Source organism: Rousettus aegyptiacus, unplaced genomic scaffold, assembly GCF_014176215.1.
Source record: "Rousettus aegyptiacus isolate mRouAeg1 unplaced genomic scaffold, mRouAeg1.p scaffold_m13_p_4, whole genome shotgun sequence".
NCBI lineage: Eukaryota > Metazoa > Chordata > Mammalia > Chiroptera > Pteropodidae > Rousettus > Rousettus aegyptiacus.
In genome coordinates, this window is record NW_023416307.1 from 12014926 (window position 1) to 12032361 (window position 17436).

At 32.6% G+C, this 17436-nt stretch overlaps 1 pseudogene; it reads left to right on the plus strand.

Moving 5' to 3' along the window:
• The first annotated feature begins 4071 nt into the window (after nt 1-4071).
• Nucleotides 4072-4190, plus strand: LOC118601931 (annotated as a pseudogene).
• Nucleotides 4191-17436: the final 13246 nt, after the last annotated feature.

Below are 17436 nucleotides of genomic sequence, written 5' to 3' on the forward strand. Positions count from 1 at the left end.
AATGATTTCACCTTAGAATTCATTGCCTTTTGACATCGCGGCAACCCCAAAACAAAATTGCCCACAAAAGTAACAATTCAGAGAGAAGGACTATTAAGGTGAGAATGATACCATGGGAGTGGTGGTGGTGTCTATGTTCAGCCTATTTAAATTGAAGTTTGCTCAGCTTTGATTACTTTGCCAAGGTCTGTAAATGGCTTGTCTTTCTGTTGAAAAGTTTTCAGTACATAAATCTTAGAAAACACACACACACACACACACACACACACACATGCACTCACACACACACCTTTAAGCATGATTTAATTGCAGGTGAAGGAAGATAGTTTTTTGTTAACTATAACTTTAAATTCCAAGATATTCCTAGCTTGAAGGTCATAGCATTTTCTCCTCTCCTTGTCCCCTTTTTTCAGAGTAACTCTCAAAGAATTCCATTTATAAAAATTGATGACTAGTTACAATGTTTCACTGAACCAAAGAACTCTCTTTGATTGATGGTCATCTTTAGTTATACAAAGATTTGCCAGGAGTTTTATCTTCTCTCACCAAGCTCTGGAAATATAAAGGAGACATACTATGGACTTTATAACCTCTTTTTTATTTTCAGAGCAAATTCTCAGGGTGGGGAAATTGTGATTCCAGTTATACGTGGATTACAAATAATACTTTCAAGTGCTTGTAATCTTGTGGGATTGAAACCATTAGAAGTTATTACTTTCACTGAAAGTCTTTATGAGTTAGTGGGATGTGCTAAAAATCTGTGGTTCTCATGTCTTCACAGTTAGATCAAGTTCCAAAGTAAGTTGGGCGGTTAGAACAAAAGATGTTCTTCATAAGGCCTTGGATTTAATATGCTCCAACAGGTAACTACATTTCTAGATCCTGATTTTTAAAAGGGGTACTGGTTCAGAATTAATTCAAATCTGTTGTTCTTAAAGGAAAAGTAAATTGGAATACATATTCAATGGTTGAGGTAGGTAAGGTGCATCTGCCTGGATACAAAGAACCACTCTTTCAAAAAGGTTATGACAGCTAATGCCCAATCATAAAGAAAATGCATTATAGCTTATACTGTTTAATGCTCATATCCTTTCCCAGTGTGCTCTGCTAGTCAAATTATGTCAGTCATCAAAAGATGAGTTTACATGTTTACATGGTTTATTCACATGAGGTTGTATTCAATAGTTTTGTTTGTTTGTTTGTTTTTTAAATTAAAGTGGTCTGGAATAATCTGAATTACATTTAGGGCATTGGCATGACTGCGACCACTGTTTTTTAATTACGTTTCCTGCCAACCAAGTGTTAAGCAACCGAGAGTAATTTAGCCTTCGTAAACACAAATTAAAGAGAGTGGGAACACTGGAAATTATCCAAATTACATGCATTAATTTGCTAAACTAGAAAATTTAAACTCCAAATAGCTCTTCATTGTTTTGTCTATGGAAACAATAAACTTGATGATTCAGCACTAATGACTGAGTTTGTCTGTGGTTGAGAAACAGTTGGTAAACTCTCCAGCTACTCCGATCAAGTCAATACTTTAAACTAAACCCAATATTTAAGGTCGAAATTAGAATTTTCTCATCCTGAGTTATCTAATTTTATTATCTATGTAGATCAAATTTCCATGATCATTGCTGTTTTTCTCAGTATTATTCTCCTTACAGGTAACTGCCAGGTGGCGCTAGTGAAGATTTCCTGATCAAAGATTAGAAAGTTTTATTTCATTAAGGCTTGCCATACATTCTACATTTATCTGCCTTTGAGAAACAAATTGTCCCCAAGGGTACTTTGAATGAAGCCTGATCTGTAATCTTTGTCACTTGAATTTTGACCTCAGCATATCTATCACATACTTTTTTTGTATTAAAGGAAAGAAAATGTATTAAAATTGGTAGAATATTTTCAAAAATACATCTAATCTACATTATAGTCAATGTATTCTCTGTCCAGCAATGGAGCTTGATTTAACAGAAAAATTTTATGGCCCATTCTGGTGTTTAGTTTATAGCTTCTGCACCGTGTTTGCCAAAACAATAAAAAGTCTGCTTTATGTAATCAACAAAAATAACAAGCACTTACAGGGTTGGGCAAACTGGGAGATGGTTAATTATAATGTGCTTTATAGTTGCAACAGAGATATTATAAAAGACTGGTGACATACGCGTTTCAAAAAGATTGTTTAGATCATGAAATTTGCAAATATGTATGGTCTTCCTTTAAATAATTATAAATTCTTCACATGGAGAGAAGACAGATGTAGCAGAGACTCAAAGTGAATAATAGTGAAACAAAGTTAATAATAAAACCAAAGTAAATCTTGTAATTTTAACAGTGAAAATTAGATTTGACTCTATTAGGAAGTAAGTTATATATATTTGACAGAAATGTCAAACTAAACCTCACAGGTTAACAATTAAAGTTTACTTATCTTATACTGCAAAAAACTATGTAAAGGGTGGATGAATCTACCGCCTTGATATTATAATGCAGCCATAGCCAAAATGTTTAAAACTTCTTAAAGCTTATAAAAAAAATTGAATTATAAAAAAATAAAGTTTAAGTATACTAAGGGGCTCAATTTTATAAATGATTACTTATTCTATATCCTCCTTCTGCACATAAACATTGTGTCTTAGGGTCACACATTTAGGATCTCTTGCATTGTTCTGTGTCCTACATTTTTTTTTTCTTGGTAAAGAAGTAAGGTAACAATGTGTAATAAAGTCTTACTTAACAAAAAAAGTGAATATTCTTTATAAACCCATGCAGAGGTTGATGCTAATTATAAAAGATGATTGCATCTATTTTAAAATTTTAAACTAGAAATAAATGCAAATGATAGCAGTCAAGTAATAGAGTTATGAAATAAATATGGTAGATTTGAATAACAGTAACTTATTCACTGCCTCCTGCTTCCCAACAGGGGCTAAGTGTGCACCCTGGGCCAGAGAACTTCTTGGAAGATGTTTTCAAAAGCATCTCCTGGGAACAGCCTTTCTTTCCTAAAAAATCTGGGGGTTAACACTGTTACCCCCAGATGTCTGATTTCAGAAGAAGAAGGCAGGAAGGAACTGAAGATGGTAGATTTAAATAAGAGGAACTACAGACCTTCATTTTGTTCTTCTCTTTCCTCAGTCAAATATTTGGATTTCAACAGGTGTATATTTTCAGAATTTGGAAATATTTTGTTTTCTCTCAATTCTATATTACTATGTTCAAAATTCAAATAATCTTAAACTGTCATGTTTAGTTACACATTGAAATCACCTGGGAAAGACATTTCTGTCCCTGTTATATAATTTATAACAGTGATGGTCTCCCTAACATGTGGTTGGCTTGTGTGGAAATTGCTATTTAATTTTGAGTGATAACATAGACACTAACTGCTTAGAAATCCATTTCTCTTAGAGATTTATCCTGGTTTTATTCAACAACGAAATATATTGAAGTAATGTTGTTATTACTATTACACTGTATTTATAGCATAAAGAGAGATACCAAGAGTATCTGTGTAATCATTCTTTAGCGATTTCAGTGGTTTTCTGTTGTTTTTCATGTGGTCTCTTACAAATGAAAGAAATTGAGTGAGGTATAATGGCAGTATTTTATTCAGGTTGGTTGTCTCGTTTTTTGTTATTTAAGAGAGCCAATAACTTTCCAACTATTTTCTAGGTTCTTGGGGAGAGTCCACACAAGAACATTTACTCTATCGTCAAAGAATAAAATGAAGAATTAAAATAGCTGGTTCTCAAATGGCCTCGGCTTCATTTTTCAAGTAGGACATAAAGAATGAATAACTACTTAACCTTGGTAAAAATAATTAACAATGTCTACACAGTGCCCGTTATTTATGTTTTACATAATAATACAAGGTAGATATTATTATTATTCATACTCAATAGTTGAGGAAAATGAAGGTGAGAGAAATTTAGTAAACCTGCATATGGTCACACAGTTTAGGTTGCTGGACAAAGAGTCACACTTTTGCTTAGCTTTCTCCAAAGCCTAAGCTCTTTTCCTTGCACTGAATGACTCCCTATCCTGATGAAATTTAAAATTACAGATTCAGTCTATGGCCATGCCACCCTGAACGAGCCTGATCCCATCTGATCTCAGAAACTAAACAGGGTCGGACCTAGTTAGTACTTGAATGGGACACTACCTAGAAAGACCAAGGGCTGTAGGCATAAACAATAAAATAAAAAATAAGAGATTATAAGGTGACATGGTTTTTGCAATCTGTGAAGTCATCCAAGGGTTGCCTCACCTATAAACAAACAAACAAACAAACAAACAAACAAACAAACAAACACATAAACAAATACATAAACAAATAAAATAAAATTACAGATCCAGTTCTAAAAGGTGTGTTAGTTACTCCCCTTCTGCTGATGCCCAGGAGAGGGGAGGAACTGGAGGGATTTTATATTTATGATTTTATGAGGACCGTTAGCATCTTTTATCAGTTATACTCAGTGTGTCAACAGGGAATGGAAAGTACCAATAGATGCAGAAAACTACTATAGTTTTCACTTTAGTACATAGAGCATAATGGTTTAGACCAATATTGGCTTTTAGAAGTATAAAGTAAGCCAAAAATGTAATTTAAAATTTTCTTGTAGTTATTCTAAAAAAGTAAAAATAAGTGGGTAAAATTAATATTAAAAATTAATTCTATTTGACATGAAATCTTAAAATGTTATCATTTCCACATAAAAAAAATTCTTAATGAGGTATTTTACATTTTGTTTTTCATATAGAGTCTTCAAATCTGTTTGGTCTGTTAATTACACTTATGCACATATCAATTAGGACCCTAAAGTTTCACCAGAAATACTAAATACATATTTAGATCACATAAAATTTATAGATGGAGAAAAGATACTTATCTAGGTATATGAATAACTTTCTGATCACTGTGCCTATCAATCTTTCTTTTATTGTAGAGCCATAGAGGGAGTGAGAAGGGCAGCTAAAGATGTAAAAGAAAAAGTTAGATTCAGTAGTGCTACTAAAACTCAAAGGGAAGCATGTTTCAAGGAAAAGATAGCATCAATTCATTAAACCAGGAGGAAAAAAAGGCGAAGGTAGAATATGCATGACAGATTTGGAATTTGTTGGCGTCTTTAACAGATAAAGATTAGTGGAACAGAAGTTAAGAGTAGAACAGATGGAAGAGAGACCAGAGTGAGTCAAATAGGATGGCTTCCGTACGTGCATTTTGCTCTGTTTCCTTTTCAGATCTTATTAAAATGAGAGTAGAGGAAATATTATTATTATTTTTAAAACACAAGCCTATAAGAACAAAGTGGATGAAAGAGCAGTCAGCGGATTTTTGAAGACAGGTGTTGGATGAATGAGTTGTGAGCCTGGACTTGGCGGAGTAGAAAACATGGAGCCCTTGGTGTCCTCAGAGGGGTGACAAGAAGAGCCATGATTATTCTCCTGAAAGCAGTGGCAAAACACTTGGAGCCAAACCTTTTCAGATCAGAGTTTAGGAGTGAGAAGTGCTGCCTGGTACAATATCAGCATTTTGTCTCAGTTGAAGTCTTCTAAATGCTAAACCACACGACTGTAACAAAACCTTTTCCCGTATATTCTCTAGTACCCTAGGGTCTGGTGTGTGTGTGTGTGTGTGTGTGTGTGTGTGTGTGTGTGTGTGTGTGTGTGTTTCTGTAGAAATAATAAAATTATGTTTTTAAAATTACCTTATGATTATTAGTTTTTTAGGAACATTAAAGGCTAACTGAATCATATGGTGAAGTGGAAAGAATGTAATGCTCTGGATTTACATAGACCTCCTTTAGACTGACTTTCTTTATGTGTAAAAAAAAGAATAAAAATATACAACACACAGAGATATCTGTAGAAATGATGATGTACACCTCGAAAGTATCGACTACATATTTGGCCTTAAATGAATATCAAATCCCTCTCTGTCCTTTGACCTTACCAAGATATCTAACTAAAATAAATCAGCTAAAACAAAAACGAAACAAAACTAAGACAACTGAATTCCAAGTCAATAAGAGAATCATACCAAGTGGCATTTGGTTAAAAATAAAAATAAAAATAAAAATTTGGGACAATTATACTTTCAATTCTCAAATTTTATATAAGTAATCAATTGATTTATCTTTTTATAAGCACTGTAATTAAAAATAAAAATGTTTATGAAGTTTTTAAAAACTTTTTTGTTCATAGTTGTGCTAAACTGTGCAAATAGGATAAATACATCTAATTTGCACATACAGAATCCAAACATTGTAAAACAAACTTTAAAATCCATAAAACAAAAAACAAGGGTAAAACATTACAGCTTTTAAGTAGTTTCTAAAAGAAATTTCACACATCTTATTTATTCTCCTCTGTCATTTTTTTTTTCAAGTAAAAGAAATCTCTTTTAGGTGTTAAAGTATTTTATCAACAGCCATAAAAACACTGTATTTATGTTGCTAAGGGCTCCATTTTAAAAAGCATCAAAAATTTTTTTGTCGACTTATATTGCATTTTTTTTCTCTGAAAAGGATATACTTACTTTTCTCCAGTGCATGTAATGAAATAAGCAATGGTAGAAATAGTTCGACTCCAATGATGGCAAAATATAAATTATATCCAGCTCACGTCATGATTGGAGTCCAGGGTTAAAGAGTGTTTGCACACACAATGAATTATCTTTCTCTACAACCAAATGTGTATCTTAATTCTGAATATAGGCCTTAGGCAATTATTAATCTTCAGTAGCAGAAAAACTCAAGCCAAATCTTTTTATGTTACCTCATTATTCCTGTTCATAAATAAAAATTTAATTTCTATAATGGTGCTTAGTGCAGTCAACTGTTATATTATTAATTATAGAACTGTTGCTAATGCCTAGAAATGATATTTTAATAAGGTTTAATCTCTTTTCCATATTCTAGTGTCTTTCATAATTATATCTCTGTTTTCCTCTGTGCTTTTATTTTATTTGCAAACAAACTCAGTAGTGCAAGCTGTAATTCCAAGTTGGCTGGTGTTTCTGAGGCAGCCATATCACTCATAATTCAGGCTCTGTGAATTTTTTTCAGAAAGAAGAGGTTGGGGGTAAAGAAAGGCAACTTTATTTCAAATACCAACTGCAGTCTTGAACTACATCTTAGACGCTGGTTTTAAGATTTAGTCCCTTTGCAATTGCTGAGGGATCTTTTATATATTTGACAATTGTTCTTGAAAGTTTTTAGCCAGAAATTGTTTTGTGAATAAAGTTATGCTTTAAAGTTATGCTTTAAAGCAGTAGGGAATTCTCCAGAAAGAAGGTATAAACACCTGTAGTCATGAGTATAATAGCATAAAGAGGATGAAATTGAGCTATTTCATTCCTACATACTTGGTAGTTTGCTTCTATTCAAGGGGAATGTCAGTTATCATTATGAGAGCTGTGTTATTTTCCTTATTAAGTATAGGGACTGAGATCTAAACTGTTTTGGTAGTGTTTCTTCCTCTTTATTATCCAGAATGCATAGAATTTAGTTCTGTGCTATCCCTATGATGATCTCTTCATTTTTCTCTTTTGTTCTTAGAACACTTAAACTTCACTTCAATGTATGATGTATTTGTATAATTGCTGTGTTTATCGGATCAACTCCTGAAAGAGAAACTTATCAATACTTTTAGTTCCAATGTGTTGGAAGATAAGCTTTCTGAGGACATTTTTATTTCTTATGATGCATGCCACTGATGAAAACTTGCAATAGAAAGGAGGAGTCTAACCTACAGGTCAATTTCAAGAGGGAGAATGAGAGTGGAAATAGAAATCTATTCTACCTGTGCCACAAATATTTACTGAGCATTCCATATGTTTTCATTACTGAGCAGTACTAAGAACATGGCCAAATAGGAAAAAGCTTGAAAACCTTGTCATCATTTTTTTGCAATGTACTAAGTATGGTGAGAGAAGAATGGGACATATTGGCTTATTTGGGATTTTTAAATCTTGATGGGTAAAGAAGATTATGTAAGAAAGTGTGTAATTGAAAATTAGGAGATCTAGGGATGAAATTTTGGGAACACCAAAATTTAAGAAAGAGAGAAAGGGGATGAAAAAAGAAAGTTATAGAGAGGGGTAATGATCAATAACATAACATGCTAGAGGGAGGACAAGTTCTGTGAGAAATGAGATACGTATTCTCCCTGATTTGGCATCCTTTAGAGTACAGTTCAGTGAACTTTTTCTGTAAAGTACCAGATAGTAAATATTTTAGGCTTTGAAAACAATATGGTCTCTGTTGTGACTACTCAATTGTCATTGTAGGGCATGAGCATTCCCAGAGAATACACTGCTGAATGAGTGTGACTGTGCTTCAAAAATGACTTGTTATACAATAACATGTGATTCCAATTGGAACTGTGGGCCAGAGTTGCCAAGTACATAAAAAAACTGAAGTGAGAGAGTTTTAGTTAGTTGTTTGAGACTGGATAGCCAACATGTGACAGAGGCAAAATTACACATAATCTAACGCTCATGATCTCTTTACTCCATCACGTTACCTCTAACGTAGTAAAACTACAAGTCAGTTGGGCCCAGATTGGTTTGGATTCAATTCTCTCATTGAGTAATATAATCCACATACATTTAATTATCTCTTTGTAGGGTCATTTGCTTTTATGAAATGCCTTACTCACATTAGTCTCACTAGCCCTGATATGGATGGGAGAAGCAGTTTCTTCTGGCTTATTTTGTAGGTTGTTCATCCTCTAAAGTATTGCTCCTCAAAAGATGTCATGGAATTTGACAGTTGTCCATTAGGGATCTCTTTTTAACATGCAAACACTTATGCAAAGCAAAATACTTTGGCATTGGTAACTAAATATGAATTAGTGTATCATATATGTATTTATTTGAAATATAATTGACATATAACGTTGTGTTAGCTTAAGGTGTATAACATAATGACTTGTTATATGTAAACATTTTGAAATGATCACGTATTTTCAAACAATCCTGGGAACATTGGTGATAGGTAGACTCTGAAAGAAGTAGAAATCAAGAAAAGAGGAAATAAAACTGTCTCCACTTTACTACACATTTGCTGAAATCATTAGAAATTAAAAATAAGTATCTCAGCAATTGCTGATGTGTAATTTTTATAGTACAGTTCTTAAAATTATGTTAGTATTGTGCTACTGATTAAAAGAGCCATAGAGGTCCTAAAAGTTGTATTTTCTCAGACATTAAAAATATTGAAAATAAGATTTGGGAAATACAAATTGAGTGTGATGAGTTTCATGTGGGTCTTTGATATTCGTGTTATATTCACCTCTATTTCAATTTTAATATGCCATACTCTAATCACATTACCTAAAATTATATTTTAACTGTGTAATCAAAGTAGCCAGTTATATAAAAAAAAAATGTCAGAATTTTAACATGAGTCAGTAGAGATTAGTAGAGAGAATATGTGATAAATGTATTTATACTTGTACATATGTGCGAGTATAAGAATTAGTGAATGACTGAGTGGGTGAATTCCTTAATCATGATTTTCAAAAGGTCTTAGGGTACAGTTTTATTATTCTATGAAGATCTCACCCAGAGACAATAATTGTATTTCCTACATGAGGAAAGAAATAGATAAAACTGCTGGTTAGGGTGACTCTTTGACAATGTTGATGGAGCATTAAGGATCGGCAGGGACCCCCAGGTGGTTCCACCCCATAGCATCTTCTGGATTGAAAGCAGCAGGGGAATGCTATTCCACATCATTTCCCAAATCATTTCTCTTTTTGAGAAGAATGACTAACAGCTGTGAAGGAAAATTGAAGTCATAGTAGACTTTCGAAAAGAGGAGGAGATTATGACCATGAAAAAATTATGGAAATAAATAGACCAAAGTAATTTTAAAATAATGAAAGCATCTCGTCAAGTTTACTAAACATACATGTGCATTTATGGTGGGTCTTTTAATTACTTAGAATTCTCGGTTCAATATTTTAGGTTTTAATGATATATTTTTATGTCTTTCCTAGTACAGAAAGAAAGCATTGTCGTAATTTAGAAAAAAATCTTGCTGGATTTTAAAAACTATGTTGGTGAGTCATTCCTCATTTTAAGTATAAAAAAGTATTCTGATTCCTTGGAGGTTCAAACAAATCTGAGAGTTCAGCTTGCCTCCGAGTAGTTTTTGTTGGAGCTATGAGCTATTATTTGTATAAGATGTACTACAAATATTTCCCTTGAATGTACATGGTTTGCTGATGCGCACCCTCTTCCTCCTTCTATTGTCCTATGCCTGACTAAGAACAGGGATGAAAAATTGATTTGGCTTAAGGCCTTAACAAAATCTTAACTGCTGGAAGCAGGAAATGAGAGAGTTTGCTGGGTCAGCAAACCTGCACTGTATAGTTTGCGACAAACTCCTGCACCCTAAAGCTATTTTGAATGTATATTATTTTGTACATGTGAGAAATGAATAAAATCTATAGAAGAAAGAGAAATTACATGTTGTACAATTTGATTAAAATTATTGAGGATCCTACAATGGTATTTTAGGGGTCTGATAAAACCATATCAAAACATCGATATGGAAAACAAATTCTTGGAAGTAAAGGAAACAATATGCTACCCCTTTACCTCCAATGAATACCTGATTGGTGCCATAAGTAGCTCAACCTTTCTTTAAAGTGGTAAATTTTTTCCTCAAGTATCAAAAGTACTGTTGGATTATCAGTTTTATGTGGTTGTTTTAATGCCATTGTTTAATCACATTAGATCAATCCTTCTCTAATCCTATTCATTGCCAGACAAGTGATAGGTGATTAATAAATGCAAAGTACTCAGAATAGAGCCTAGCCTATAGTAAGCACTCAATAAATATAAATAATAAACATATTTTTATTATTTTTAATGGATAACTTCTCAGTTAAGCCTTTGCATGTAAAATCTGATCCAAGGATTGAATAAACCATTTGAAATCTTTTTCACCTTGCCTCCTGCACAGATGTAACTCGAGTCTCCTTGTATAAGTAATTTTCATAAAAATAAGTATTACCACTGTGCTTTTACTAAGAAAAAACCCAATAGCAATTGGGGGAAGTATGTAAAAATGGCATATGAGAAAAGATATTTTAAAAGTTCTTTGTGAGTTAATTAGACACTTAAAGATGCTGTCAAAATGTAGTTTGCATGATTTAAGATGAAATCTTTAAAAAGGGGAATAATATCCGATAAATTATCCTATCAACTGCTGTACATAATCCTGTTATTTCAGGCAAGATAATTGCATGGTAAACAGCATTAGCTATTCATTAACTGTAGCTGTTCTAGATGATTCTTTCTCAGTTGGGCAGATTTAATTTAGTGACAAGAAAAGTACCGCAAATCAACTCTGTCATATGAACTAAATAAAAACAAGAATAAAAAAGTAGGGAATAATTCATTTACAAATGAAACCAGCCTATTTTTAAAGTATAAAATTTCTCACATCTGGTCATGATATTACATTAAATAGTTGTAAATATCTGTAAGTAATAGCATTAATAACCAATAGAGTATTTTGGTAAGAGCTATGAGTGTATATGTGTATGTTAGATGTTATAAAAAGTCACTAGCAAAATAATTAAATGCTATCATATTTTTTATCATAGTCAAAATAAAATGTTTCTGTCTGTAGTTAAGTTTTCATTCTTGCCTTAGGTATATTGTTTACAGAAAAAAATGTAATTGAGTTTTTATGGACATTAAATATTATCGCTTACTCTCTTAATAAGGATGCAGATTTGCTTGATATTTTTATAAAACATTTTAAGCAGAAACATAAATTCTTATGGGAAGTATTAAATATTTCCCCCCAAATTGTCTAAGTTAATGACTTGGTTAATTATTTGTCTTTATTTTTGTCTGAAATCTTACTTAAGATTTTCAAAGAACACATTTTATTCAGATAGTTATTTCTATTAATTACTATTTCATATTAAATATTTTCCTGCTGATAATTAGGACAAATTAAATGCCACACTGAAAACAAGTTACTTTCTATCAGAAAAATATCTAATGGACAATTTATTTGAAGTTTTGCACTTTAAACCTTCTATATTTTCAAAACATATATAAGCTGAAGTGTTTTCTTGAGAACAATGTTGCAGAACACGGACAGCTCATCGGGTAATCCTGGCTATTTTAACATCTCCTCAGGAAAAGTTCCTTAAGTAAATACACAGATAGATGGAGAAGATAAAAGTTGTTATGATTAACTTGGAGAAGAGAAACCTAGGGGGGTTATACAATGATTGTTATAACTCCGCATCTATAATATTCTTATATAGAAAATAGACTTAAATTCTATGTTTTCTTCCAAAGTACTAGTGAACCTAATTTGAAAGAGAAAAGTTTGATTCATTCTTTCCATATCTTAACATCCAGATGTTAAAAACAATAGTTAATGTGTGTGAGTTTTCTATTTTATATCAGTTTTTTCTCTAGGATAGAAATCTCTCTCTCTCTCTCTCTCTCTCTCTCTCTCTCTCTCTCTCTCTCTCATCTATCTATCATCTATCATCTATCCATCACCTATTATCTATTATCTATAATCGTCTTTTATTTATTTGTCTATCTATCTATCTGTGTGAATAGCAAATATTTGGCCTTGTCTAAAACGTCCATAGAAACATTTGGTCCACACTGACACATCTACCTCACCCCATGTGCCATTACAAGCTAGGCTTCTGAGGGAAGAAGTGTTATTATTGGCAATACAGCCACAACACGATTATTGAACTAATAAAATATGATAATATTTTTATGTGTTAATCTTGTAAACCAAAAGTATGAATAAAAATTATGGGTTGTTTGAACTCAGGAAAATTTTCTAAGCAGGAAAATTTTTGACTGGACCAAGTATCAAGGACCATGTGGTATGGATCAAATATGCTCATAGATGTTTTGAACAGGATCAAATTTCACGGACTTTTTTTGTGAACCCAATGTCTCTGTGGATGGTTTAGACTGGATAAAATATCTTCCAAGGGTTTATCTAGCTAGTCTATCCTCTAATAGCTGTCAATAGAACAAGTATCAGCTAGAGATATAAAATTGCCCTTCATAATGAATTTTAGTCTGCATCACTATCTTTAGAGGACCACATATCAAGGTGATGCAAACAGTTTCTGCATAGATAGTGGTTGAAAAAGAAAATAACCTCAAAGATCCCTTTAAATTCTCAGATTCAATGTACTAGAGATTGCAGTAGAGCCATAATGAAGCCTTCTTAGGATGAAAGATAACTATATAAGTACATTTGAGCTAAATGTGTCCTGAATAATACTAGCTATACTTTCCTCTGTTTATTGCCTCTTTGATCATGTTGGTTAATTCTCAGCTTGAAAGTCAAAGCAGATGTAATCTCTCATTCTTGCAATTCAATATCATAAACACGGAATATGCCATCACAATGAATGCAACAAAAAGTATTTCTTGCTCCTTTCACAATGTGATGGAGTCAAGCAACTCAGGTTTTCTAATTCTGAGAAATGACTCAGGGATCCAATAACTTTCCATCAGATGCCTCAGTTTCCAGCTGTAAGATGGGGAAATTGAGATAGTGAAGGATCACAGAATACCTTTTAGAGAGAGAGCCTGGAAATGATGTTCATCTCTTTTGCCCATATTCTATAGATAACCTATTTAGTCCCATGGCCTAGGATAACACCAAGAAAAACAGGGAAATGGAAATTTCTTGTGAGCCCACGAAATAGAAATGGAGAGTCTCTATATCTAAATTATATAAATCTATTTAAAGTTAATGCTTAACAGTTAAATACATTCTTTATTTAATTGATATTTATTAAGTATATTCTATGCCAAGCCTTTTGGCATGTGCTATATATAAAATATTGATAAAACTCAGTCTCTACACTTAAATAATATCCACATTAAATTGATTTTGCTGTATGCTCAACTCTTTTAAATGCCATTTTATTACTTTGCTTATAGAGTTAAGATCATTCAAGATAATCAGTAAACAAACATTGTGGATTTATTTTCTTTTAAAGGTTTTACCTGCTTCTTCCAAGTACCTATTCTGTATAATTTTAATTTTGGCATAATTATTTATGTTCAAAGAGTTATAACTACAAAATAAATCTAGAAAAAGGTTTTAAAAACAGAAAATAAAAGTAGAAAATCATAACAATAAAAAAAACTTGAATGAAGTGAATTACATGTGTGAAAGATGTTTTTATATCTATGGATAGTATAATAAAAATATATGTATTGGGTCTTTGTCTCCAGTTCCTGGCACAGAGATTCTAAAAATCTTTGGAATTTCCTGAGTGAGGAACGTCATTTGTTATTTGAAATGAGCCCCTTTCAATCATGCCTGGATTTATGCTCATGAGGAATTCTGTGTGAGGAGAGGGTAAAGTGCGGCCTTGTAGGTAGCTTTGTGATGGGGTCTGGTCATCAGAAAGACCAGAGGGTTGAAACTTTTAGCCCCACCCTCTGACTTCTAAGCAGGGTCAAGGATTTGGAGATTGAGTTCACCAATAGTTGATAATTTAACCAATCATACTATGTACTAAAACCTACATAAAACCCTCTAAATGGGGTTCGGAGAGCTTCTAGGTTGGTGAACACATTAAACAGTTGAGAGAACGTTATTCCTGAAGACAACATGAAAGCTCTGTGCTGTCCCCTAACATTGTCTTATGCATGTCTTCCATTTGGTTGTCCCTTGAGTTGTATCCTTTATAGTAAACCAATGATAGTAAGTAAAGTGCTTTCCTGAGTTCAGGGAGCCACGTCATTGAATTATTGAACCAGAGGAAGGGTCATGGGGACTCTCAAATTTGTAGTTGGCCAGGCAGAAATGTGGATAATCTAGCCATCTGAGTTGCAACTGGCATCTGAAGTAGGGGCAGGCTTGTGGGACAGATCCAGTAACCTGTGGGGTCTAATATTAACTTCATGAGTTAGTGTAACAATTGAATTGAATTGTTGGGCACCCAGTTGCTATTGAGAAATAAGGTATCGGTGCTGGGAAAGACACCAGTTTGGTATTTGATTAATATGGAGTATAACCTTGTATATTCCTAAGAAATAAGACAGTTTGCATTTACCAGTGACTAATATAATTCCTTTTTCATCAAACATGACATAAAGTGAAGTGATAAAGCAAATTCATGGATTTATTCAGCATTTAACTTTCTCCTGTATGTTGAGAACATCACAAAGCCCTAGAAATAAAAGAATATGGCATAGTCCTTAACATTTAGAATTTGCAGTGTAGTGTGTAAAGTGAATATCTAAACAGATACAGACAACGTAAGGAGGTAAGTGCAATGACAAAGATGGGCATGAGGTTACAAAGAGCCTGGAGAAAACACTGGAGTCCTAGGAACAGAGAGGAGTCTTGGGAGTAGACAAGTAAGTAGCCTAAAATATGGACTTGAGAAAAGTCTGCTTTAGTATGTTTGAACAATAATCTGTTAAATTGTCTTCTGATATAAATAACGTGATTTAATTATTTTTCTCACTCATTTATAATCTATAAGGTTAGAACAAGAATAGTATGTTAAAGATATTTCTATAAAAATGAGAAAACAATTTAACTCTCAATGAATTTGAATTCCTTAACAGAGCTACAAATAATATTGCAATAATCTGGTTATCAGCCACAGGGGATATTAACTTGGACCAAGGTGGGCTTGGTGGAGATAAAGCTGAGTGGGAAGATTTAGGTGAATTTTAGGATGTAAAATCTGAAGAACGTAGATATGAATGTCAATAAATAAATCACAAGTTTCTGGTATTGATATCTGCATCGAATGGGCATTGCCCATTCTTGGGACTGAAAATAAGAGAGAAAATATTAAATTCCTGTAAAGGCTTGTAGTCTCTTTAAATATTTTGAAGCATGACATAAAAAAGCTAAATTCTAATTTATCAAAAATCTAATTAAAAAAGTAATATAAAGTTTCTACATCATGAAATTTCAAGTAAATTTTATTTTTAATTTAATTTTGTTGACAAAAGTAAGGTGTAACTGTTTAGATGTTGGCTTCGTGTGTGTATATGTGTATATCCGTGTGTGTGTGTGAGATATTAAGATAGCTTACCCTCTAAAACTGTTTTAAAAGGCATCCGTTTAGCTTTGTTTCATTTTACATTTTTCATCATCAATACTCTAGATTTCTTGTATCAGGATAAAAAAGTCTAATGAATGAACAAACTAGTATCTTGGTAGAAATAAGCACTCCAGTGAAATTGAAAAAAAAAATTGTGTGTAGAACAGTATTGACCTGACTAGTTTAGAAAACATACAGTATTATTGGTGTCTTGCATTCAAAAAACTGATGTAGAGGACACCCTCTGTCCTTCTGTACGCTGGATCTAATGTAAATTCATAACGCCGCCTGCTATCACTGCTTTTCTTTCTGTGAATTATAATGACTAGACAGAGCATTAGCAGAGCTCGATACGCTATAGAAAAACGCAGAGAGTTATATTGGTGTTTATTTTTTATTAATGAAAAGACAAAAATCTTAATGTCTACAGCCGATCTGAAGAATGGCATATATATGATTTTTCATATACAGATATAATAAACCAAATTTTATGGTGGGGAAATATATATTTTAATTCTCCATTACCACTCCATATATCAAGAGTAGGGTAAGATAAGAAATTAATTTCTAAAATATCACTGAAGATTTTTTAAATGCCACTGTAAACTATTGCTTACGAAATGGAATGATGAAAATATTAAAACATTAAAATTGAATTAGAATAATTAGAATTAAGATAATTGGACTTTCATATTTAGGTTGTGTTTTGGTATAAAATATAATGTTATAAATACACAGACATTGCAAGTAAACAGTGCTGATTAAATAGATTAACTGATTAGTGTGTACAAAATGATGTCTTATGATTTTGTCGTCACTTAGCAGTGATATAAAATATTTCTCCATATGCTTTCAGGTGAACAATGTGATAAGATGACAACTCTCTAATTAATTTAGGACTTGATGCCTCATCCATCTAATGCTTCCTGTAGCTTCTGCACTAATGTAGTTGCTTATATGTTAATACTTGTTAACTTGGCATTTTCCAGATATGTTGACAGGAGGAAATTAAAAATAAATTTGGTAAAGGTTAGTTAATTACAGATAATAAATTTCTTATGCAAAAGTGAAAATGATTTAATTTTCCAACAACTCATATTAAGCCAGTAAATTAAAGCGTACCTTTTATTTGCAATGTTAAATTGCCAATGAGGCTGAAGGTTACTTAAGTATAAAAAATTTTAAGTTCTAAGTGTTTTTGACTTTTTTTCCCTTGTCAGGAATCTAAGGACACAACTTTGATCCTTTGAGGCATTCTTTAGAGCTCTGAGTCAATCATATGACGTATTTCTACCTTGGAGTGAATCCCCCAATGCTTAAGTGAAACTTTAGAGT